General features: G+C 38.5%; 1 long non-coding RNA gene across 1 annotated transcript in view; it reads right to left on the minus strand.

The window, feature by feature from the left end:
- Nucleotides 1–2,838: 2,838 nt before the first annotated feature.
- LOC144380575 (uncharacterized) overlaps nucleotides 2,839–24,095 on the minus strand; it is a 416,331-nt gene continuing 395,074 nt past the window's right edge. Inside the window, exon 4 of the long non-coding RNA XR_013444775.1 lies at nucleotides 2,839–3,139. This is a non-coding gene — a long non-coding RNA (uncharacterized LOC144380575). The remainder of the gene's footprint in view (nucleotides 3,140–24,095) is intronic.

Here is a 24,095-nt window from a genome sequence, read left to right on the forward strand (position 1 = left end):
TTGTTGTGTCTGAGTCCATTTTCCTTTCTGTGCAGTTGTCTGCACTGACTCTCTTTTTTGTGGGTTGTGCTTGCTTTCTGTGTTATTAGTGGGACCCAAGCAGGCCAGTTCTGAGGGGGCATGCCTACTGGGGAACTTGAAAGCAGATCAACTGTGTTAGCAAATTTGGATTGGGGCACTAGTCCCATGCTGGATACCCTGAAGCACTCCAGCAGCTGGGGACTGCATGCCAGGGTTGTCTGGGGTGTGAAGCTGAGCAAGTCATGTGACAATTGCTAAGCACAGCTGGGCACAGTGTATGATGGTGGCTCGCACCACGTGGCTGGGCACAGCATGGCAACTGGGTGTGGGGTGCCTCAGTAGTTGTGCACTCAGTGTCTGGACATAGTGCATGTTGACAGCTGTGCTCCAGGTGTTGAATGTGGCATGTGACAGTGGCTGGGGATATTTGGCTGGGTGCTTCACTGTGGCTTGGCAGGGTGTGTAGTGGTAACTGTGCACCTGGTGGTTGAGCAGGGCACACACAGAGCTTTAACAAAATTTGCCCTGAGACCTGGGTAGAGGCTACAAGTGTCTGTGTAGCCCTGCCTCCTGCAGGTGGCTCTGTGTTTATGCTATGGGGCAGGGGAAGAAAATGATGCCTGCCAGTTCCCTCTTTTTCAAAGAAGTCCCCCAACATGCTCCAAAACCAGTATGAACAGATTTGTCTCCCCTTTGTACCCCTCTCCCCCGCCGTGTTGTGTAAGCTGCAGTTTTTATGTTGCCTCTCTGTGCAGGCTGCTGTCTCTTTAAGGGTGATGACCCAGCTATCACTAACCCTCCAGCCTCACCCAGTGCTAAGTCAGCTGACTTTTAAAATTCTAGGCTCCAAGTCCCACTGGTTATACAAAGTAATGGAATTCTTCACCTCAAAGCCAAATGTTATGGGGGTTAGTCTTCCCTGTGTGAACTCCCTGGTGCAAGGACCCAGTTCCTCTGCCTTAATACATTCACCTCCCTCCCTCTTTCAGGCAACCTTCCTCTGCCTTTCTGACCTTCCTAATCTTTGAGATACAACTTCTCTATATTAAGTTGTGGAGTTTATCACACTCTGGTTTATTTACTTGGATGTGGATGATATCTAGTTGTAAACATGGGATGGCATGAGTAGGTCCTCCTACTTTGCCATTTTCCCAAGATTCTCCCTGAATTCCTATGTGACTTTATGTAGTCATCTCACCCGTGAGTATGTTTTCTAACCTAGAAAATGGGGATAATCTTATCTGTCTGTTGAGAGGACTGGTATGAAGCACAAACAAGTAAATGGTCATTGAAAGTATGTTATTAATGTACAATAGTATAAATTTAAGATATTGCTACTATTGGCTATAGTACAGAGAGATATGAATCACTTGAAGATAAGCAGCAATAACTGTAGTAGAATGAGAGTCAAGACACATAAGGGCTAGTCCCAACTTTACTATGACGATTTGTGATCTTGGGCAAATTACAGTACATCTCTGAGCCAGTTTCTTCCCCTGTAAAATAAGAAAGATGATGGTACCTATTTCATAGGGTTTTGTAAAGATTAAATCCAAAACACATGTCAAAGCTGTTTATAAACTGTAAAGTTCTAAATAGTTATCCATCTAACCTATTTTCATACCCCCAAACTTGGTAAGTTGCTTCACTATCAACTATGCTGTTGAAACATAATATCAAAGTGGTATTTCTCTTGGGCTTTCATTCCTAGACATTACCACTAGAAGGATAAACAAAAGTTGCTTTTCCATATTATAAAGTCACTGTGACAATTTGGATCTTTGAAGTTAGGAAATTAATTTTTACTCTTTCTCTACATACTTTGTGCCCAGTACTGCTCTAGTTGCTGAGGGTTCTAGAACAAATATTACATGGTCCCAATAAGGTGCTCACATTCTAGTAGGTGAGACAAACATGTAAATAAATGGCTACAGAACAATATAATATACTCTCATAAAGTTTTTTTTATAAATGCTAAGGGAATACCAAGAAGAGAATAAGTAGTTCTGCTAGCTGAGGCAAGGAAAGGAAAATTTGAGTTTGCATTGAAGGTTCATCAGGGAAAAGGTAAGGAAATTGTGGAAGATGTGCTGGGCCAATGGAATAGCATAGGAAAGGATATAGAGGTGTAATGGACCATGCAAGGGTCAAGACTAGTGAGTAATAATGTTTTTCACATTCAAGATTCTCTCCCCTCTACCTCTCCAATTTCTCTTCCTCCCTCATTTGTTACAAGTCTGTTTCTAGACTCTGAGCTCCACAAAAGGTAAGAGCCAATCACGTTCATTGTTTGTATCTCTGCCTCCCCAATCCCAACACTTTGCCTATTACTATGTATATGTTGGATTTTCAATAAATATTTAATCAAATGCTTTGTCTTTGTACTATGGTTGCCTTTGACATACTCATAGATGCCTACAATCATGTTCAGCTTGTGAAAGTTATAAAAAACATTTGACTTCATATATATGAAGTCATATATATTGACTTCAATATATATATATTGATATGAAGTCAAATGTTATATATATATGCCCTAACTTTTGTCTAAATAATGGTGACTTGGGTAAAAATTATTTCTTGTGAGTCACTTATTATCTAGGGGCAATTTCCTTAAAAATCTGTTTATAATTGACTTTGTAGTTCAGTCAACATTCGTACTAGTTGTTTGGAAAGCACTTTTTTTTACACAGTAGAGGTTAAAAATAGTGAAAACAATGAATGGCAAAAACTACAAATGTTCAAAAGTTCATGTAATTACCTTTATGACATGAAATCTTTTGATAGTCACATAACTTTAAATTCTAGTTATGGATGATATCAACAATAATTGTAGAGAAAGGTCCTCCAAAGTAGCTTGTCAATAAAAGCAATGAGAACATTAACAAAAATTGCCAAATAAACTTTTCCAGAATTCTGACAATTAATCAAAGATTTGCAATAATCCAAGGAGTGCTTATTCTAAAACAAAAACAAAACAAGAAACAAAAAATAACTGGCTGAACCTTGGTAATAACAGAAAATGTAGTTTGCCCTATTCCCATCTCCTCTCGCATATTAACTGCAGCCTTGACATGCCAACAACTTCACAACCACAGTATCCATGAGAAGCAGCAATCTAGAAGCAAATAGAGGGATCAGAATGAGTTTATATCTCCTCCAAAGTCTCATTCCCATAGAATTATCATTATCTGATTTTTCTGGCAGTTTCATGGAAAACGTGGTTCACAGGACTTGTCTTTATTTGACCTGACTTAAAGCTTGGGCATGGTGAACAAATTTTTTTCCCCAGAGATGTTTATCAAAAGCAATTAGAGGCAATTGTTTAACATCACAGCTGCTTTAGGTCATAATAACAGTTGGGGCAAACAAAACCTGACCAAAATCTTAGAAGGAAAAGCTGAAAATTAGATGTCCAGAGGGGACAATGAAAAGCTCTACATATTCCCGAGGATCTGGGAGGATATGTGCATGTGCATGACTGTGTGTGTGATCAGGGAAGACTCCAAAAGGTCCCAATCATTCATCTTTGGCTGACTTTAAGGCTCTGTGCAACAAGAAGTAAGGGTTGAGTGTTGAAAGTATATCCCAACATGCACACAAAAATCTCTTGGCAAAAGGAGAGGAATTTATTGATTCAAAGCATTTAAGAAGAACTTTGTGGAACCATTACTGAAAACTAAGCTAATCCAAGCAGAGACTTCAGTGTTCACATACAACATAGAACACAGACTTTACAGGATTATTCCAGAAGTCACTAAATAACAATTACATTAAATCCTGGGAAAGGAGGGGATCTGATTTTCAGAATTGCTACGTTATATTATTTAAAAGTTCAGTTTTTGGTTCTTTGAAAGAATTAATAAGATTGAAAAACCCCTAGCAATACTTACCAAAACGAAAAGAGAAAGGACCCAAATTAATAAAATCATGAATGAAAGAGGAGAGATAACAACCAACACAAAGGAAATACAGAAAAATTTAAAAACATATTATGAGCAGCTATATGCCAACAAATTAAGCAATCTGGAGAAATTGATGCATTCCTGAAAACTTATAAACTGGCAAAACAGAAACAGGAAGAAATAGACAATCTGAATAGACCCATAACCAGCAAAGAAATTGAAGGAGTAATCAAAAACCTCCCAAAAAGCAAGAGTCCAGAGCCAGATGGCTTCCCAGGGAATTCTACCAAACATTTAAAGAAGAAATAATACCTATTCTCCTGAAGTGGTTTAAAAAAATAGAAATGGAAGGAAAAGTTCCAAACTCATTCTATGAGGCCAGCATTACCTTGATCCCAAAACCAGACAAAGACCCCACCAAAAAGGAGAATTACAGAACAATATCCCTGATGAACATGGATGCCAAAATTCTCACCAAGATACTAGCCAATAGGATCCAACAGTACATTAAAAGGATTGCTCACCCTGACCAAGTGGGATTTATTCCTGGGATACAAGGGTGGTTCAACATTCGCAAATCAATCAACATGATAGATCACATTAATAAAAAAAAAAAAGACGAAAACCATACGATCCTCTCAATTGATGCAGAAAAAGTCTTTGACAAAATACAACATCCTTTCTTGATTAAAACTCTCCACAGTCGGGACGCCTGGGTGGCTCAGTTGGTTAAGCGACTGCCTTCGGCTCAGGTCATGATCCTGGAGTCCCGGGATCGAGTCCCGCATCAGGCTCCCTGCTCGGCAGGGAGTCTGCTTCTCCCTCTGACCCTCCTCCCTCTCATGCTCTCTGTCTCTCATTCTCTCTCTCTCAAATAAATAAATAAAATCTTAAAAAAAAAAAAAAACTCTCCACAGTTTAGGGATAGAGGGAACATACCTCAATATCATAAAAGCCATCTACAAAAAGCCCACAGTGAATATCATTCTCAATGGGGAAAAACTGAGAGCTTTTTCCTTAAGGCCAGGAACATGACAAATATGCCAACTCTCACTACTGTTGTTCAGCATAATACTAGAAGTCCTAACCTCAGCAATCAGACAACAAAAAGAAATAAAAGGCATTCAAATTGGCAAAGAAGAAGTCAGACTCTCACTCTTCACAGATAACATCATACTTTATGTGGGAAACCCAAAAGACTCCACCCCCAAATTGCTAGAACTCATACAGGAGTTGAGCAACATGGCAGGATACAAAATCAATGCACAGAAATCCGTTGTATTTCTATACATTAACAATGAAGCAGAAGAAAGAGAAATTAAGGAATTGATCTTATTTACAATTGCACCAAAAACCATAAGATAGCTAGGAATAAACCTAACCAAACAGGTAAAGGATCTATACTCTAGAAACTACAGAACACTTATAAAAGAATTTGAGGAAGACACAAAGAAATGGAAAAACTTTCCATGCTCATGGATTGGAAGAGATTATTAAAATGTCTATGTTATGCAAAGCAATCTACATATTCAATGCAATCCCTATCAAAATACCATCAACATTTTTCACAGAGCTGGAACAAATAATCCTAAAATTTTTACGGAACCAGTAAAGACCCCAAATAGTCAGAGGAATGTTGAAAATGAAAACCAAAGCTGGGACAATCACAATGCCTGACTTCAACCTATATTACAAAGCTGTGATCATCCAGACAACATGGTACTGACACAAAAACAGACACATAGATCAATGGAACAAAATAGAGAACCCAGAAATGGGTTCTATGGTCAACTAACCTTCAATAAAGCAGTAAAGAATATCCAGTGGAAAAAAGACAGTCTCTTCAATAAATGGTACTGGGAAAAATGGACAGCTACATGTAGAAGAATGAAACTGGACCACTCTCTTACACCATACACAAAAATAAACTCAAAATGGATGAAAGACATAAAGGTGAGACAGGAAGCCATCAAAATCCTTGAGGAGAACACAGGCAGCAACAACTTCAACCTCAGCCACAGCAACTTCTTGCTAGACACGTCTCCAAAGGCAAGGGAAACAAAAGCAAAAATGAACTATTGGGACTTCTTCAAGTTAAAAAGCTTCTGCACAACAAAGGAAACAGTCAACAAAACTAAAGAGCAACCTATGGAATGGGAGAAGATATTGACAGATGTCATAACAGATAAAGGTCTGATATCCAAGATCTATAAAGAATTTCTCAAACTCAACACCCAAAACCCAAATAATCCAGTTAAAAAATGGGCAGAAGACATGAACAGACACTTCTCCAAAGAAGACATACAAATGGCCAACAGAGACATGAGAAAATGCTCCACATCACTTGACATCAGGGAAATACAAATCAAAACCACAATGAGATACCACCTTACACCAGTCAGAATGGCTAAAATTAACAAGACAGGGAACAACAAATGTTAGTGAGGATGTGGAGAAAAGGGAACCCTCTTACACTGTTAGTAGGAATGCAAGCTGGTACAGCCACTCTGGAAAACATTATGGAGGTTCCTCAAGAAGTTGGAAATAGAGCTACCCTAGGACCCAGCAATTGTGCTAGTAGATATTTACCCCAAAGATACACATGTAGTGAAATGAAGGGGCACCTGCACCCCAATGTTCATAGCAGCAATGTCCACAATAGCTAAACTGTGGAAGGAGCCGAGATGTCCTTTGATGGATGAATGCATAAAGAAAATGTGGTATATACATATAATGGAATATTACTCAGCCATCAGAAAGGATGAATACCTACGATTTACATTGACATGGATGGAACTGGAGTTTATTATGCTAAATGAAATAAGTCATTCAGAGAAAGACAATTATCTTACAGTTTCATATGTGGAATATAAGAAACAGTGCAGAGGATCATAAGGGAAGGGAGAGAAAACTGAATGGGAAGAAATCAGATAGGGAGACAAACCATGGGAGACTCTTGACTCTGGGAAACAAACTGAGGGTTGCTGGAGGGGAGGTGGGGGGGATGGGATAATTGGGTGATAGGCCTTAAGGAGGGTATGGGATGTGATGAGCACCGAGTGTTATATGTAACTGATGAATTATTGAACACTTCATCTGAAACTAATGATGTACTATATGTTGGTAATGAATTTAAATTAAAAAAAAATAAAATCTTCAGTTTTCAACAAAAGATTATGAGACTTAATTTCTGAATCAACCCTATAAGTGGGTTCTAGCCCCTCCCAGCTGCAGTCTGTGAGTAGTTGTCCCAGGAACCTGTGGAAAGACACACCAATTTGTGCCTCTGAAGATTCTGAAATGAGCCTAAAACATGGCTGAAGCCACTTCCAGATGCAGTCTGGGAGCAGTCCTCAGAGTCTACGGACCTGGTGGGAAATATGCCTATCTGCACCCACAGAGATCCTGAAACAGCTTGCAACTTGGTTCCAGCTCCTCCCAGCTATGGTCAAGGGGCACTCCTGGTTTGCCAGGGTTTTGCTGGGAGATATACCCATTGGTGCCCCTGGAGGCAGGCCAGCCAACTTGGTCTGACAGCAGATGCTGAAGCAACCTTATGACTCAGCTCCAGCCACTCCAAGCCATAGTATGTGTGTAGTTCTGTGGGCCCAGGGAACCACTGGGAGGCATACCTGTTGGTACCCATGGAGGCAGGCCAACCAAATTTGGTCCAACAGCAGCTCTTGAAAAGCTCTATGATTCAGATCCATCCCCTCCTAGCTGCAGTCCATGAGCAGTCTTGCCTTCTCAGTAACACACCAGGAGCTACACCTGTACATGCATTCAGAGGAAGGCCCATGGACTGTACTCCAACTGCAGATTCTGAAAAGTCCCTGTAACTTGGTTCCAGCCCCTACCCATAGCACTGTGGGAGCACTCCTGCCAGCCCAGGAAAATGGTGGGAGAAACACCTGTCTGTTGTTCCTGGGGCCAGCTCTGTAGACTACAGTCCAGACTATAGACCCAGAAGTAGCCCTAGAACTCAATTCCAGCCCCTATCAGCCACAGTCCCCAGTCAGTTCTGCCTGCCCAGAAATCCACTCAGTGACCTGGCAGGAATTCGGTTAGGGATCCGGTCTGGCAGGAGAGAAACACATCCATGCACCTGACAACAGGCCTGCTATCTGTGGACCAAACTGTGGATCTTAAAGTGGACCTTTGTCCAGGGTCAGCCTTACTGAACAGGATCCTGGAGGCCATCCCAATCCACCCAAGGGCATGACAGGATCTATGCCCAGCTGAGCCTCTGGTATCAGGTCTACTAACTGGAGACCCCACTGCAGATGCAACAATAGCCACATGACCCAACTCCAACCCAGCCTGACTTCAATTCTGGAGGTAATCCCATCAACCCAGAGAACCAACACAATCTAAAGACCAGAAGAAGTATTTTCTTCTCCAAATGTACACATAAATGCAAATCTACATGGATCATGATGAATCAGGCAAATATGACACCACAGAAGGGAAAAAAGCTCCAGTAATTGACCCCAACTACATGGAATCTATGAATTGTCTGACAAAGAAATCAAAATAATAATCTTAAAGAAATTCATTGAAATGCCAGACAACACAACTAAATGAAATGAGGAAAACAATGCATGAACAAAAAGGAGCTTAATAAAGAAATATAAATTATAACCAAGAACTGAACAGAAATACTGGAGCTGAAGAATACAATAACAGAACTGAAAAATTTAATAGAAAACTTCAATTACAGACTCAATCATGCAGAAGAATAAAAAAACTCAAAGATAGGTCATTTGAGATTACCCAGTAATCTCAAAAAGAATGAAAAAAGCCTACATGAATCATGGGACACCATCCAGTGAATTAAGATTCAAATCATAGGAGTCCCAGGAAAAGCAAGAAAGGAACAGAAATTTTATTTAAAGAAATAATAGTTAAAAAAGATTCTAGATCTTGAGAGGGATATGCACATTCAGATACATGAAACTCAAAAGACCCCAAGCAAGGAAAAAGGCAAAACAAAACAAAACTACAAAACAAGAAATAATAAACAAAATGGCAATAGTTCTTGATAGTTCTTATCTATTAAAAAATACTTTAAATGTAAATAGATTAAATTAGCCAATCAAAAGACATAGAATGGCTGATTGGATAAAAAACAAGACCAACAATATGCTCCTTGCAAGAGATTGACTTACAGACACACATAAGCTGAAAGTAGAGGGAAAGAAAAAGATATTTTACAGAAATGGCAACCAAAAGGGAGCAAGAGTATTGGTATATTATACCATGATAATATACATTTTCAGTTAAAAAAAGCCACAAGAAACAAAAAAGACTATTATATAGTAAAAAAAAAAAAAAAGTCAATTGATCAACAGGATTTAAGCATTTTCAAAATATGGGTACCCAATATTGGAGAACTTAAATATTTAAAGAAAATAAAAACAGAATAAAAGGAAGAAATAAGCAAAAAATACAGTAACAGCAGAGTAATTCAAAAATGTGCTTTCAACACTATATAGATTATGCAGATAGAAAATCAATAAGAAATCTGTGGATTTTAATAATAGTATAGACCAAATGGACCTAACAAACACATACATAACATTACATCTAACAGAACCAAAATACAATTTTTTTTTTCTCAAGCACACATGGAACATTCCAAGGATAGATCATATGTTGGTCACAGAGGAAGTCTTAATAAATTTGAAAAGATTTAAATTATATCAAGTATGTTTTCTGACCACAGTGGTATGAAACTAGAAATGAGTAACATGGGGGAAATTGGAAAATTCACAAATATGTGAAAATTAAACAATATAAACAATATACTCTTGAAAACCTAATGGGTCAAAGGGAAATCAAAAAGTATTGGACACAAACAAATATGGAAACACAACATATCAAAACTTAAAGGACGCAGCAAAAACAATTCTAAAAGGAAGTTTATATAGATAAATGAAGAAAAAAGAGACATCTCAAATAAACAAGCTAACTTTACATCTTAACAAACAAGAAAAAGAAGAACAAACTGAGCTCAATGTTAGCAGAGGGGAGAACATAATATAGATTAAAGCAGAAATAAATAAAATAGAGACTAGAAAAATTATAGAAAAAATCAGTGAAAATAATAGTGGTTTTCTGAAAAGATAAACATTTTGACAAATCCTTAGATAGAACCAAGAATAAAAACAGAAGACTCGAATAAAGCGTAAATTAGAGGGGAGGCTTTACAACTGATGCCACAGAAATACAAAGGATCATGAGAGACTACTGTAAACAATAGTATGTCAAAAAAAGGGATAACCCAGAAGAAATGGATACATTTCTAGAAGCATACAACCTACCAAGATTAATCACAAAGAAATAGAAAAACCAAACAGACCAAAAATGAGTAAAAATATTGAAATAGTAATAAAAAAAAAAAACCCTGCCAACAAAGAAAAGTCTAGGACCAGATGGCTTCACTGGTGAATTTCTATCAAACATTTAAAAAATATTTAAGCCAATCCTTCTCAAACTCTTCCCAAAAATGGGAGACAAGGAGACACTTCTAAACTCATTTTATAATGCCAGAATTACCCTAATACCAAAGCCAGACAAGGACATTACAGGATAATATCCCTGATAAATATAAATGCAAAAACCCTTTAAAAAGCACTAGCAAACTGAATTAAATATTACATTAAAAGGATCATACACCATGTTCAAGGGGGATTTATCCCTCAGATGCCAGGATGGTTTCATATATGCAAATCAATAAATGTGATATACCACATTAACAAAATGAAGGGAAAAATCACATAATAATCTCAAAAGATGGAGAAAAATCATTTGACAAAATTTATCCTTTCATGATAAAAAATAAAGTAGGTATAGAAGGAATGTATCTGGACATAATAAAAGGACATATATGAAAGGTCTACAGCTAACAACATACTCAATGGTGAAAACTTGAAATATTTTTTTCCAGGACCAGGAATATGATAATGGTGTCCGCTCTCCCCAGTTATATTCAGCATAATACTGGAAGTCCTAGCCAGGGAAATTAGTCAAGGAAAAGAAGGAAGAGGTTGGGGGGGAAAGATGGAGGAGTAAGGGAACCTATTCCAACTGGTCCCTAGAATTGAGCTGGATATCTACCAGACCACTCTGAGCACCCACGAAATCAGCCTGAGATGTAAGAAGATAGATCTGGATCTCTACAAACAGAATATCACAGGCAGTTGTTTTCGAGGTACGAAGTGGGGTGCTGTGATTCCGTGCCCAGATATTGGAGGATAAACAGCAGTGGGAGGGAGCCTGGCCATGGGGATCCCACACCGCCAGTGAGCGACAGCCTCGCACGCTGGGGACGGGGCAGAGACTCACAGACCGATAGCGGTGGGAAAGGACATTAGGGCAGCTTCACAGATGGAAACCGGAGTGGCAGCATCATGGGTGCAAACTGGGAGCGGCTGGCGGTTTTAGAAGCACAGATGGCAGAGATGTGCCCCGACCTGGAGGCAGGACTGGGAGCGAAGCAGAGGGCCGCACAACACAGGACGCTGCAGTTTATAGCAACACAGACAGAAACAGAGATAGTGTGGCCTGGAGAGCTCACTGAAGAACAGACTGTGGTCTCTCTGCTCTGAGGCAGAGGGTTGGAAACGGTCTCTTCTGCTCTGACTCTTGGAAGAGACACGGAAAGCTGCCAGGGAAAGCTGCCAGAGAACAAAAGCCCCAAAAAACTGGTTCGCACTGAGCCCATACCCCACCACAGGGGGGCAGGACAACTCTGCCCAAACAGGGTTGCCTGAGTAACAGCATGGCAGGTCCCTCCCCCAGAAGACAGGCTGGGAGAACAAGAGGCGAACAACCCTAAGGTCCCCAGAAAACAGGTGCATCTTGCTTGGGTTCTGGTCAATAATTTGGACTCTATACATTCCCTCAACCACCCAGCAACAGAATGATTAGGAGGAGGAACCCCCAAAATAGGAAAGACTCAGAGATTATGACTTATGCTGCAGATTTACAAATGGATGCAGATATAACCAAGATGTCGGAGATGGAATTCAGGCTAGCAATTGTGAAGACAATAGCTAGAATGGAGAAATCAATTCATGGCAGCACAGAGTCTCTAAGGGCAGAAATGAAAGCTGAATTGGCAGAACTTAAAAATGCTATCAATGAGATCCAATCTAATCTAGATAATCTAAGAGCTAGGGTAAGTGAGGCAGAAGAATGAATTATTGACCTGGAGGACAATTTAATAGATAAAAAGGGAAAAGAGGAGGCCAGGGAAAAACAACTCAGAAACCATAAAAATAGAATCAGAGAAATAAGTGACACCATGAAGCATTCCAATGTCAGAATAATTGAAATCCCGGAGGGAGTGGAGAGAGAGACAGGACTACAAGATGTATTTGAGCAAATCGCAGCTGAGAACTTCCCTGATCTGGGGAATGAAACAAACATTCGTGTCCTAGAGGCAGAGAGGACCCCTCTCAAGAACAAGGAAAACAGGCCAACACCCTGCCATGTAATAGTAAAACTCGCAAATCTTAGAACCAAGGAATCCATCTTAAGGGCAGTTAGGGGGAGGAGATTCCTTACATATAGAGGGAGGAACATCAGAATAACCTGACCAATTGGACCTACCCACAGAGATCTGGCAAGCCAGAAAGGCCTGGCAAGACATATTCAGGGTACTAAAAAAGAAGAACATGCAGCCAAGAATACTTTATCCAGCAAGGCTCTCATTTAGAATGGATGGAGAGATGCAGAGCTTCCAAGGCCGGCAGAAACTGAAAGAATATGTGACCACTAAGCTGGCCCTGCAAGAAATATTAAGAGGGGTTCTATAAAAGGAGAAAGACCCCAAGAATGACATACAACAGAAATTTACAGGGATAATCTATAAAAACAACGTCTTCACAGGCAACATGATGACAATTAATTCATATCTTTCAATAATCACTCTCAACGTGAATGGCCTAAATGCTCCCATAAAACGGCACAGGGTTGCAGATTGGATAAAAAGACAGGACCCATCCATATGCTGTCTACAAGAGACTCATTTTGAACCTAAAGATACATCCAGACTGAAAGTAAAGGGATGGAGATCTATCTTCCATGCCAGCAGACCTCAAAAGAAAGCTGGGGTAACAATTCTTATACCAGACAAATTATTTTTTAAACTAAAGTCTGTAGTTAGAGACAAAAAAGGACATTATATCATTTTTAAAGGGTCTATCCAACAAGATCTAACATTTGTAAATATCTATGCCCCCAACATGGGAGCAGCCAACTACATAAGACAACTATTAACCAAAATAAAGAGTCATATTGATAACTATATGTTAATTGTAAGAGACCTCAGTACTCCTCTCTCAGCAATAGACAGATCATCTAAGCAGAAAATCAACAAAGAAACAAGAGCTTTGAATGACACACTGGATCAGATGGACCTCATAGATATATACAGAACATTCCACCCTAAAACAACAGAACACTCATTCTTCTCAAGCGCACATGGAACTTTCTCCAGACTAGAACATATACTGGGTCACAAATCAGGTCTCAACCGATACCAAAAGATTGAGATTATTCCCTGCATATTCTCAGACCACAATGCTCTAAAACTGGAACTCAATCACAAGAAAAAATTGGACAGAAATTCAAACACTTGGAAGCTAAAGACCACTCTGCTCAAGAATGATTGGGTCAACCAGGAAATCAAAGAACTTAAACAATTCATGGAAAACAATGAGAACGAAAACACATCAGTCCAAAACCTATGGGATACTGCAAAGGCTGTCCTAAGGGGGAAATACATAGCCATCCAAGCCTCACTAAAAAAAAATAGAAAAATCCCGATTTCACCACCTAACTCTACACCTTAAAGAACTAGAGAAAAAGCAACAAACGTTGCTTAAGCCACGCATTAGAAGAGAAATAATTAAGATTAGAGCAGAGATCAATGAATTAGAAACCAGAAGCACAGTAGATCAGATCAACAAAACTGGAAGTTGGTTCTTTGAAAGAATTAATAAGATCGATAAACCACTGGCCAGTCTTATCCAAGAGAAAAGAGAAAGGACACAAATTAATAAAATTATGAATGAGAGGGGAGCGATCACGACTAACACCAAGAAAATAGAAACAGTTATTAGAAATTATTATCAACAACTATATGCCAGTAAACTGAGCAATCTGGATGAAATGGAGGCCTTCCTGGAAACCTATAAGCTGCCAAGACTGAAACAGGAAGAAATTGACAACCTGAATAGGCCAATAACCAGTAACGAGAGTGAAGCAGTGATCCAAAACCTCCCAAAAAACAAGAGTCCAGGGCCTGAGGGATCCCCTGTGGGATTCTACCAAACATTCAAAGAGGAAATAATACCTATTCTACTGAAACTGTTTCAAAAAATAGAAACAGAAGGAAAACTTCCAAACTCATTCTATGACGCCAGCATTACCTTAATCCCCAAACAAGGCAAAGACCCCATGAAAAAGGAGAATTTCAGACTGATATCCCTGATGAATATGGATTCCAAAATCCTCAACAAAATCCTAGCTAATAGGATCCAACAATACATTAAAAAGATCATGTTACCATAACCAAGTCGGATTGATCCCCGGGATGCAAGGGTGGTTCAACATTCGCAAATCAATCAATGTGATGGAACACATTAATAAGAGGAGAGAGAAGAAGCATATGGTCCCCTCAATTGATGCAGAAAAAGCATTTGACAAAATACACCATCCTTTCCTGATTAAAACTCTTCAGAGTATAGGGATAGAGGGAACATTCCTCAAGTTCATAAAATCCATCTATGAAAAACCCACAGCGAATATCATCTTCAGTGGGGGAAAGCTGAGAGCTTTTCCCTTAAAACAGAACATGTCAAGGATGCCCACTCTCGCGACTATTGTTCAACATATTACTAGAAGTCCTAGCAACACCAATCAGACAACAAAAAGAAATAAAGATATTCAAATTGGCAAAGAAGAAGTCAAACTCTCTTTTCACAGATGACATGATACTTTAGGTGGAAAACCCAAAAGACGCCACCCCTAAATTACTAGAACTCATACAGCAATTCAGTAATGTGGCAGGATACAAAATCAATGCACAGAAATCTGTTGCTTTCTTATACACTGATAATGCAACTGTAGAAAGAGAAATTAGAGAAACGATTCCATTTACAATAGCACGAAAAACCATAAGATACCTTGGAAGAAACCTAACCAAAGAGGTAAAGGATCTATACTCTAGGAACTACAGAACACTCATGAAAGAAATTGAAGAAGACAGAGAAAGATGGGAAAATATTCCATGCTCATGGATCAGAAGAATAAACATTGTTAAAATGTCTATGTTACCCAGAGCAATCTATACCTTCAATGCCAGCCTGATCAAAATTCGAATGACATTTTTCAAAGTGCTGGAACAAACAATCCTAAAACTTGTATGGAATCAGAAAAGACCCCGAATCACCAAGGAAATGTTGAAAAAGAAAAAGAAAAAGCATCACGTTGCCTGATTTCAAGCTGTATTACAAAGCAGTGATCAACAAGATAGCATGGTACTGGCACAAAAACAGACATACAAACCAATGGAACAGAATAGAGGTCCCAGATATGGACCCTCAACTCTATGGTCATCTAATCTTCAACAAAGCAGGAAAATATATGCAATGGAAAAAAGACAGTCTCCTCAATAAATGGTGCTGGTAAAATTGGACAGCCACATGCAGAAGAATGAAACTCGACCATTCTCTAACACCATACACAAAGATAAACTCAAAATGGATGAAAGACCTCAATGTGAGACAGGAATCCATCAAAATCCTAGAGGAGAGCATAAGCAGTAACCCCTTTTACATTGGCCACAGCAACTTCTTTCAATATACATCTCCAAAAGCTACTGAAACAAAAGCAAAAATGAACTTTTGGGACTTCATCAAGATAAAAAGCTTCTGGGCGCCTGGGTGGCTCAGTTGGTTGGGCGACTGCCTTCGGCTCAGGTCATGATCCCAGGGTCCTGGGATCGAGTCCCACATCGGGCTCCCGGCTCAGCGGGGAGCCTGCTTCTCCCTCTAACCCTCTCCTCTCTCATGCTGTTTCTCTCTCGCTCGCTCTCCAATAAATAAATAAATAAAATATTTAAAAAAAAAAAAATTAAAAAAAAAAAAAAAAAAAAGATAAAAAGCTTCTGCCCAGCAAAGGAAACAGTCCAGAAAACAAAGAGGCAACCCACAGAATGGGAGAAGATTTTTGCAAATGACACTACAGATAAAGGGCTGGTATCCAAGATCTATAAAGAACTTCTCAAACTCAACACCCAAAAAACAAATAAGTCAAAAAATGGGCAGAAGACATGAAAAGACACTTCTCTGAAGAAGACATACAAATGGCTAACTAACACCTGAGAAAATGTTCATCATCATTAGCCATCAGGGAAATTCAAATCAAAACCACATTGAGATACCACCTTACTCCAGTTAGAATGGCAAAAATGGACAAAGAAACAACAAATGTTGGAGAGGTTTTGGAGAAAGAGGAGTCCTCTTACACTGTTGGTGGAAATGCAAGGTGGAACAGCCACTTTGGAAAACAGTGTGGAGGTTCCTCAAAAATTTAAAAATAGAGCTACCCTATGACCCAGCAATTGCACACCTGGGTATTGACCCCAAAGACACAGATGTAGTGAAAAGAAGGACCATATGTACCCCAATGTTCATAGCAGCAATGTCCACAATAACCAAACTGTGGAAAGAGCTGAGATGCCCTTCAACAGATGAATGGATCAAGAAGATGTGGTCCATATCTACAATGGAATATTACTCAGCCATCAGAAAGGATGAATACTCAACTTTTACATCAACATGGATGGGACTGGAGGAGATTATGCTAAGTGAAATAAGTCAAGCAGAGAAAGTCAATTATCGTATGCTTTCATTCATTTGTGGAACATAAGGAATAGCATGGAGGACATTAGGAGAAGGAAGGGAAAAATGAAGGGGGGAAATCGAAGGGGGAGATGAACCATAAGAGACTATGGACTCTGAGAAAAAAACTGAGGGTTTTAGAGGGGAAGGGGGTGGGGGGATGTGTTAGCTCGGTGATTGGTATTACAGAGGGCATGTACTGCATGGAGCTCTGGGTGTTATACGAAAACAATGGATCATGGCTCACTACATCAAAAGCTAATGATGTATTGTATGGTGACTAACATAACATAATAAAATTTTTTAAAAATTTAAAAAATAGAAAAAGAAAAAGTAAAGAAAATTAAAAAAAAAAAAGAAAGGAAGGAAGAAATACCATTATCTCTCTTTGTAAATGACCAGATCCTATATGTAGAAAAATTGAAAGATTTTACAAAACCCTTGTTAGAACTAACAAATTCAGTAAAGTATCAGAATACAAAATCAACACACAAAAATCAGTTATGCCTATATATAGTAAAAATGAGCTGTCTGGAAAAAATGAAGAAAGCAATTCCATTTAAAATAACATCAAAAACAACAAAATACTTAGGTACAAATTTAACCAAGGAGGTGAAAGGTCTACACAAAACCAAACCAAACCAAACCAAAAAACGATAAAACATTGATGAAAGAAATTGAAGAAGATACAAATAAATGGAAAGATATCCCACGTTATTTGATTGGATGAATTAATATTATAAAATGTCCATACTACTCAATGTGACCTACAGTTTCATTGGAATTCCTGTAACAATTCCAATGGCATTTTTTTCATGGAAATGGAAAAAAAAATCTTAATTTGTATGGAACCATAAAAGACCCAAATATCCAAAGCAATCTTGAGAAAGAAGAAAAAAGCAAGAGGCATTGTGTTTTCCAACTGTATTGCAAAACTACAGTAATTCAAACAGTATGGTACTGGCATAAAAAGAGACATATAGTCTAGGGAATCAGAGTAGAGAACTCAGAAATAAACCCATGCATATAAAGTCAACTGAAGGTGCCAAGAATACACAATAAGTAAAAGATTGTCTCTTCAGTAAATAGTGTTGGGAAAACTGTATATCCACATGCAAAAGAATGAAATTGGACCCTTATCTTACACCATATACAAAAATCAACCCAAAATGGATTGAAGACATAAACATAATACCTAAAACCATTAAATTCCTAGAAGAAAATATAGGAAAAATCTCATTGAATTTGGTCTTGGCAATGATTTTTTTTATATGACACAAAAAACACAGGCAACAAAAGTGAAAATAAACAAGTGGAACTACATCAAGCTGCAAATCTTCTGTACAGCAAAGGATAGAAACAACAGACTAAAAAAGCAGAAGAAACAGAACAAGAGAAAATATTTGCAAACCGGAAACCTAATAAGGGATTATTTCCAAAATATATCAAAAACTCATACAACTGAATAACAAAAAAATAAGTAATCCAATTAGAAAGTGGGAAAAAGACTTGAATAGACATTTTCCCAAAGACATACACATGGTCAACAAGTAGATGGTAAAGTACTAAACATCACTAATGATTGGGGAAATACAAATCCAAACCAAAATGAGCTATCACCTCACATCTGTTAGTATTTCTTCTATCAAAAAAAGAAAAAAACCCAAGAGATAACAAGTGTTGGTGAGGATATGGAGAAAAGAAAACCATTGTACATCGTTGGTGGAAATGTAAATTGGTACAGTCATTATGGAAAACAGTATGGTGGTTTAAAAAAAAAAATAAGACTAGGACTGACATAAAATCCCACAATCTCACTGCTGTGTATATACCCAAAGGAAATGAAATTATTGTCTCCAGAAGACATCTGCATTCCCAGGTTTATTGCAGTACTATTCACAATAGCCAAGATATAAACACAGCCTATGTGTCCATCTATGGGTGAATGAATAAAGAATAATATGTCATATGTATACAATGGAATATTATTCAGCTCTAAAAAGAAGAAAATTCTGCTATTTGCAATGACATGATGATCCTGGAAGACATTATGCAAAGTGAAATAGACCAGACAGAGAAAGAAAAATAGTATATAATCTCATTTATACATGAAATCTAAAAAAGTTGAACTCCTACAACCAGAGATTAGAATGGTAATTATGAAGCACAGCAGACAGGAAAATAGGGAGATGTTGATGAAACAGTACAGACTTTCATCTAAAAGATGAATAGGTTCTTGGGATCTAATGTAGAGCATGGTGACTATAGTTGATAATACTTAATTGTATACTTCAAATTTATTAAAGAGTACATGTTAAGTGTTCTCACCACACCAAAAAAAAAAAAAAGTATGGTAACTATATGAGGTTATGGATGTGTAAATAAACATGATTGTGGAAATCACTTCATAATTTATACATTTATAAAACATCATTTTGTATACCTTAAATATATATTTAAAATATTAATTATACCTCTACAAAGATGGGGGAGTATGGCCCATGCATAGGAAAGAAGAAGGAAATAGAAACTATTCCTGAGCAAGCCCAGACGTCAGCCTTACTAGACAAAATATTTGAATCAGTTATATTATTTTATTTTACTTATTTTTTCCAAGTTTTTAAATAAATTCCAGCTACTTAACATACAGTGTATTAGTTTCAAGTGTAGAATTTAGTGATCCATCACATACATACAACACCCAGTGCTCATCACAAGTGCCCTCCTTAATACCCAACACCTATTTAACCAACCCCCCTGCCCGGGTCCCCTCCAGTGACCCTCAGTTTGCTCTCCATAGTTAAGAGTCTGTTTCTTGGGGGGAAAAGGAGAGAGAGAAACAAGCCATAAGTGATTCTTAAGGACAGAGAACAAACTGAGGGTTGATGGAGGGAAGTAGGAGGTATGCGCTAGATGGGTGATGGGTATTAAGGAGGGCACTTTTAAAAAAAAAATTCAAGTTAGTTAACATGAAGTGTATTATTAGTTTCAAGGTAGAGTTTAGTAATTCCTCAGTTGCATATAATACCCAGTGCTCATTACAACAAGAAGAAGGGCACTTGTTTTGATGAGTACTGGGTGTTGTATGTAACTGAAGAATCACTGAATTCTACTCCAGAAACCAATATTGCACTGGATGTTAACTCACAATTTTTTTTAAAGAGTCTGTTTCTTGGTTTGCTTCTCTCTCTTTATCCCTATGCTTGTTTGTTTTGTTTCTTAAATTTCATATATGTGTAAAATCATATGGTATATTCCTTTCTCTGACTTATTTCACTTAGCATAATACTCTCTAGCTCCATCTACCTCACTGCAAATGGCAAGATTTCATTCTTTCTTATGGCTGAGTAATATTCCACTGTATATATCCAATAATATTTCACTGTGTGTGTGTGTATATATCACCTCTTTATCCATTAATCAGTTGATGGACATTTGGTCTCTTTCCATAATTTGGCTATTATAGATAATGTTGCTATAAACATTGGGGTGCATGTTTCCCTTTGAATTAGTATTTTTGTATCCTTTGGGTAAATATCTAGTAGTGCAATTATTATTTCATAAGGTGGTTTTATTTTTAACTTTTTGGGGAACCACCATTTCCAGAGTGGCTGCACCAGTTCACATTCCCAACAACAGTGTAAGAGGGTTCCCCTTTCCCTGCATCCTTGCCAACACCTGTCACTTCCTCTGTTGTTAATTTTAGCCATTCTGACTGGTGTGGGGTGATATCTCATTGAAGTTTTGTAAATCAGTTATTTTAAATATGTTTAAAGAACTACAAGAAAACATTTCTAAGAAACAAATGGACAGTATGAGAATGTTGTCTTCCCAAATATAGAACTTCAATAATAGTATAAAAATTATAAAAAATAACTAAATAAAAGTTTTAAAACTGAAAAAAAGACAATAACTAAAATGAAAAAGGCATTAGAGGTACTCAACAGCAGATTTCAATTGGAAGAATAAAGAAGCAGTAAATTTAATAATATGCCAACTAAGATTATCTAGTATTAGGAGCAGAAATTGAAAAGAATGAAGAAAAATGAACAAAGATTAAGAGAACTGTGGTACACCATCAGGTGGGGAGGAGTTAAGATGGCACAGGAGTAGGGGGGCCCTAAGCTTGCCTAGTTCCTTGAAAACATAAATATCAAATCATTCTGAACACCCAAGAAATTGATGAGTACTGAGAGGACAAACTGCACATCTACAGCTACAAAAATGGCCACCTCGTGGAAGGTAGGAGCTGTAGAGAGTTGATTTGGGGTGAAAAGAATTGCAGGTGCTGTGGAGGGAAGGGAGCCCTGATCATGGAGAGAAGAGCAAGAGAGAAAGAGAGAGAGAGAAAGAATGAAAACAATGTGCAGGGGATTGCACAAGAGAGACTCTCCCCAAAACCACTGACTGGGAAAAGGAGAGGGGCTTACTACCATACGTTTTTATAAGCAGTGGAGCTCAAAGACTGAAGTTTTAGAAGTCCGTGCTATTGCTATGGTCATGTTGGGCAGGTTTAGCAGTGCTCTGGTGGGGAAGGAGGGTGGAGGCCTGGGAGCAGATAGCGTGGTCTGAGGATACCCTGGGTCACACAGGTAGAAACAGTTCCCCTTCTGGGAGAACATTTGTGAATGGTGGCACAGCCTCTCCAGGGGACAAAAGAGCTGGCAGGTGCAAACTTCCTGTCCTGTTCACTAGCATAGGAACATACACACCTGCTGAGACTGCAAACATTGGTGCCAGTTTTTTGCTGTGCTTTACCATAAACTCCAAACTGCTGTGCCTTCAAGCAACTGCTTTTCTGGGACAAAAATCATTGGCCACAGCATGGCAAGACCCTCCCCCAAAGGATCAGTGTGGGTCCATGCCACACAGATCCTTAAAATTTGGGGTTTTGAAACCAGCCCTGAACATGGCATAAAACAGGAGTACTGTGCTACCGGGCAGACAGACAGCTTGAACACAGACAGGGTGAAGTCAGGGATCTGACAGAAACTGGGAACACAAGAGGGGAGATTGTTTGCTCTTCTGTGAGGGCTTCCTGAAGAGTGGTGGGCACTATCTCCCCCCTCCCAGGAAAGGTGACACCACTTTCCCCTTCACCCATCAGCAAGGACTGATCCTCAGTGAGCAACACAGTGCCCCCCAGTGGAGACTGGAGCCACATACACTAAACCCCGCCCCCATGCACCCTGCGGGTACATCTCTACTAGGGCAAGTCCTCCCAGAATCAGCACAGCAGCCCCCTCCCCAAAAAGACCAGCAGAAACCCCTCACACACACTAAGTCTACTGATCATAGACTGCTACAAAACTTCACTTCTAGGAATAGGACCAGGCACAGGCTTTCCACTCTCATCATTGTTATTTAACATAGTACTGGAAGTCTTAGCCTCAGCAGACAACAGAAAGAAATAAAAGGCATCCAAATCAGCAAGGAAGAAGTCAAACTGTCACTATTTGTAGATGACATGATACTCTATGTAGAAAACCCGAAGGACTCCACCAAAAAGTTGCTAGAACTCATACATGAATTCAGCTAAAGTTGCAGGATATATTATCAATGTACATAAATCTATTGCATTTCTATACACCAATAATGAAGCAGCAGATAAAGAAATCAAGGAATTGATCCCATTTACAACTGCACCAAAACCCATAAGATACCTAGGAATAAACCTAACCAAAACCTAGAACAAAAACAAAAACAAAATAAACCTAACCAAAATTTAAGTAACAGATCTGTACTCTGAAGACTACAGAACATTTATGAAAGAAATTGAACAGGACACAAAGAAATGGAAAAACATTCCAAGCTCATGGATTGGAAGAACAATCATTTTTAAAATGTCTATACTACCCATGGATTAGAAGATTAAACACTGTTAAAATGTCCATCCTGCCCATAGCAATCTAGACTTTCAATGCCATCCTTATTAAAATAGCATTGGCATTTTTCAAGGAGCTGGAATAAACAATCATAAAATTTGTATGGAACCAGAAAAGACCCTGAGTAGCCAAGGGAATGTTGAAAAAGAAACACAAAGCTGGGGACATCATGTTGCCTGATTTCAAGCTATATTACAAACCTGTGATCACCAAGACAGTATGGTATTGGCACAAAAACAAACACATAGACCAATGGAACAGAATAAAGACTCCATAAGTGGACCCTCAACTAACCTTTGACAAATCAGGAAAAAATATCCAATGGAAAAAGATAGTCTCTCCAATAAGTGGTGCTGGGAAAACTGGATAGCTACATATAGAAGAATGAAACTGGACCATTCTCTTACACCATACACAAAGATAAACTCAAAGTGGATGAAAGCCCTCAATGTGAGACAGGAATCCATCAAAATCCTAGAGGAGAACACATGCAGTGACCTCTTCAACATCAGCCACAGCAACTTCTTTCAAGATACGTCTCCAAAGGCAGAGGAAACAAAAGTAAAAATAAACTATTGGGACTTCATCAAGATTAAAAAACTTCTGATCTGCGAGGGAAACAATCAACAAAACTAAAAGGCAGGCTATGGAATGGGAGAAAATATTTGCAAATGACATATCTGATAAAGGGTTAGTATCCAAAATCAATAAAGAATTTATCAAACTCAACACCCATAAAACAGATAATCCAGTTAAGAAATGGACAGAAGACATGACTAGACATTTTTACAAGGAAGACATGTGCTAACAGGCACATGAAAAGATGCTCAACATCACTCATCATCAGAGAAATACAAATCAAAACTATGATGAGATACCTGTCAGAGTGGCTAAAATCTTGAAACAACAGATGTTGGCGAGGATGTAGAGAAAGGGGAATCCTCTTAAACTGTTGGTGGGAAAGCTAACTGGTGCATCCACTCTGGAAAACAGTATGATGTTGCCTCAAAAAGTTAAAAATAGAACTATCTATGACTGAGAAATTGCACTACTCGGTATTTACCCAAAAGATATAAAAATACAGATTCGAAAGGATACATGCATCCTGAGGTTTATAGCAGCATTATCAACAATAGCCAAAATATGGAAAGAGCACAAATATCCCTCCATAGATGAGTTGATAAAGAAGAAGTGGTATATATATACAATGGAATATTACTCAGCCATCCAAAAGAATGAAATCGTGCCATTTGCAGTGGCATGGATAAAGCTAGAGTGTATAATGGTAAGCGAAATAAGTCAGTTGAAGAAAGACAAATGCCATATGATTTCACTCACATGTGGAATTTAAGAAACAAAACAGATGAACA

The sequence above is a fragment of the Halichoerus grypus genome, chromosome X, assembly GCF_964656455.1.
Source record: "Halichoerus grypus chromosome X, mHalGry1.hap1.1, whole genome shotgun sequence".
NCBI classification, from domain to species: Eukaryota; Metazoa; Chordata; class Mammalia; order Carnivora; family Phocidae; genus Halichoerus; species Halichoerus grypus.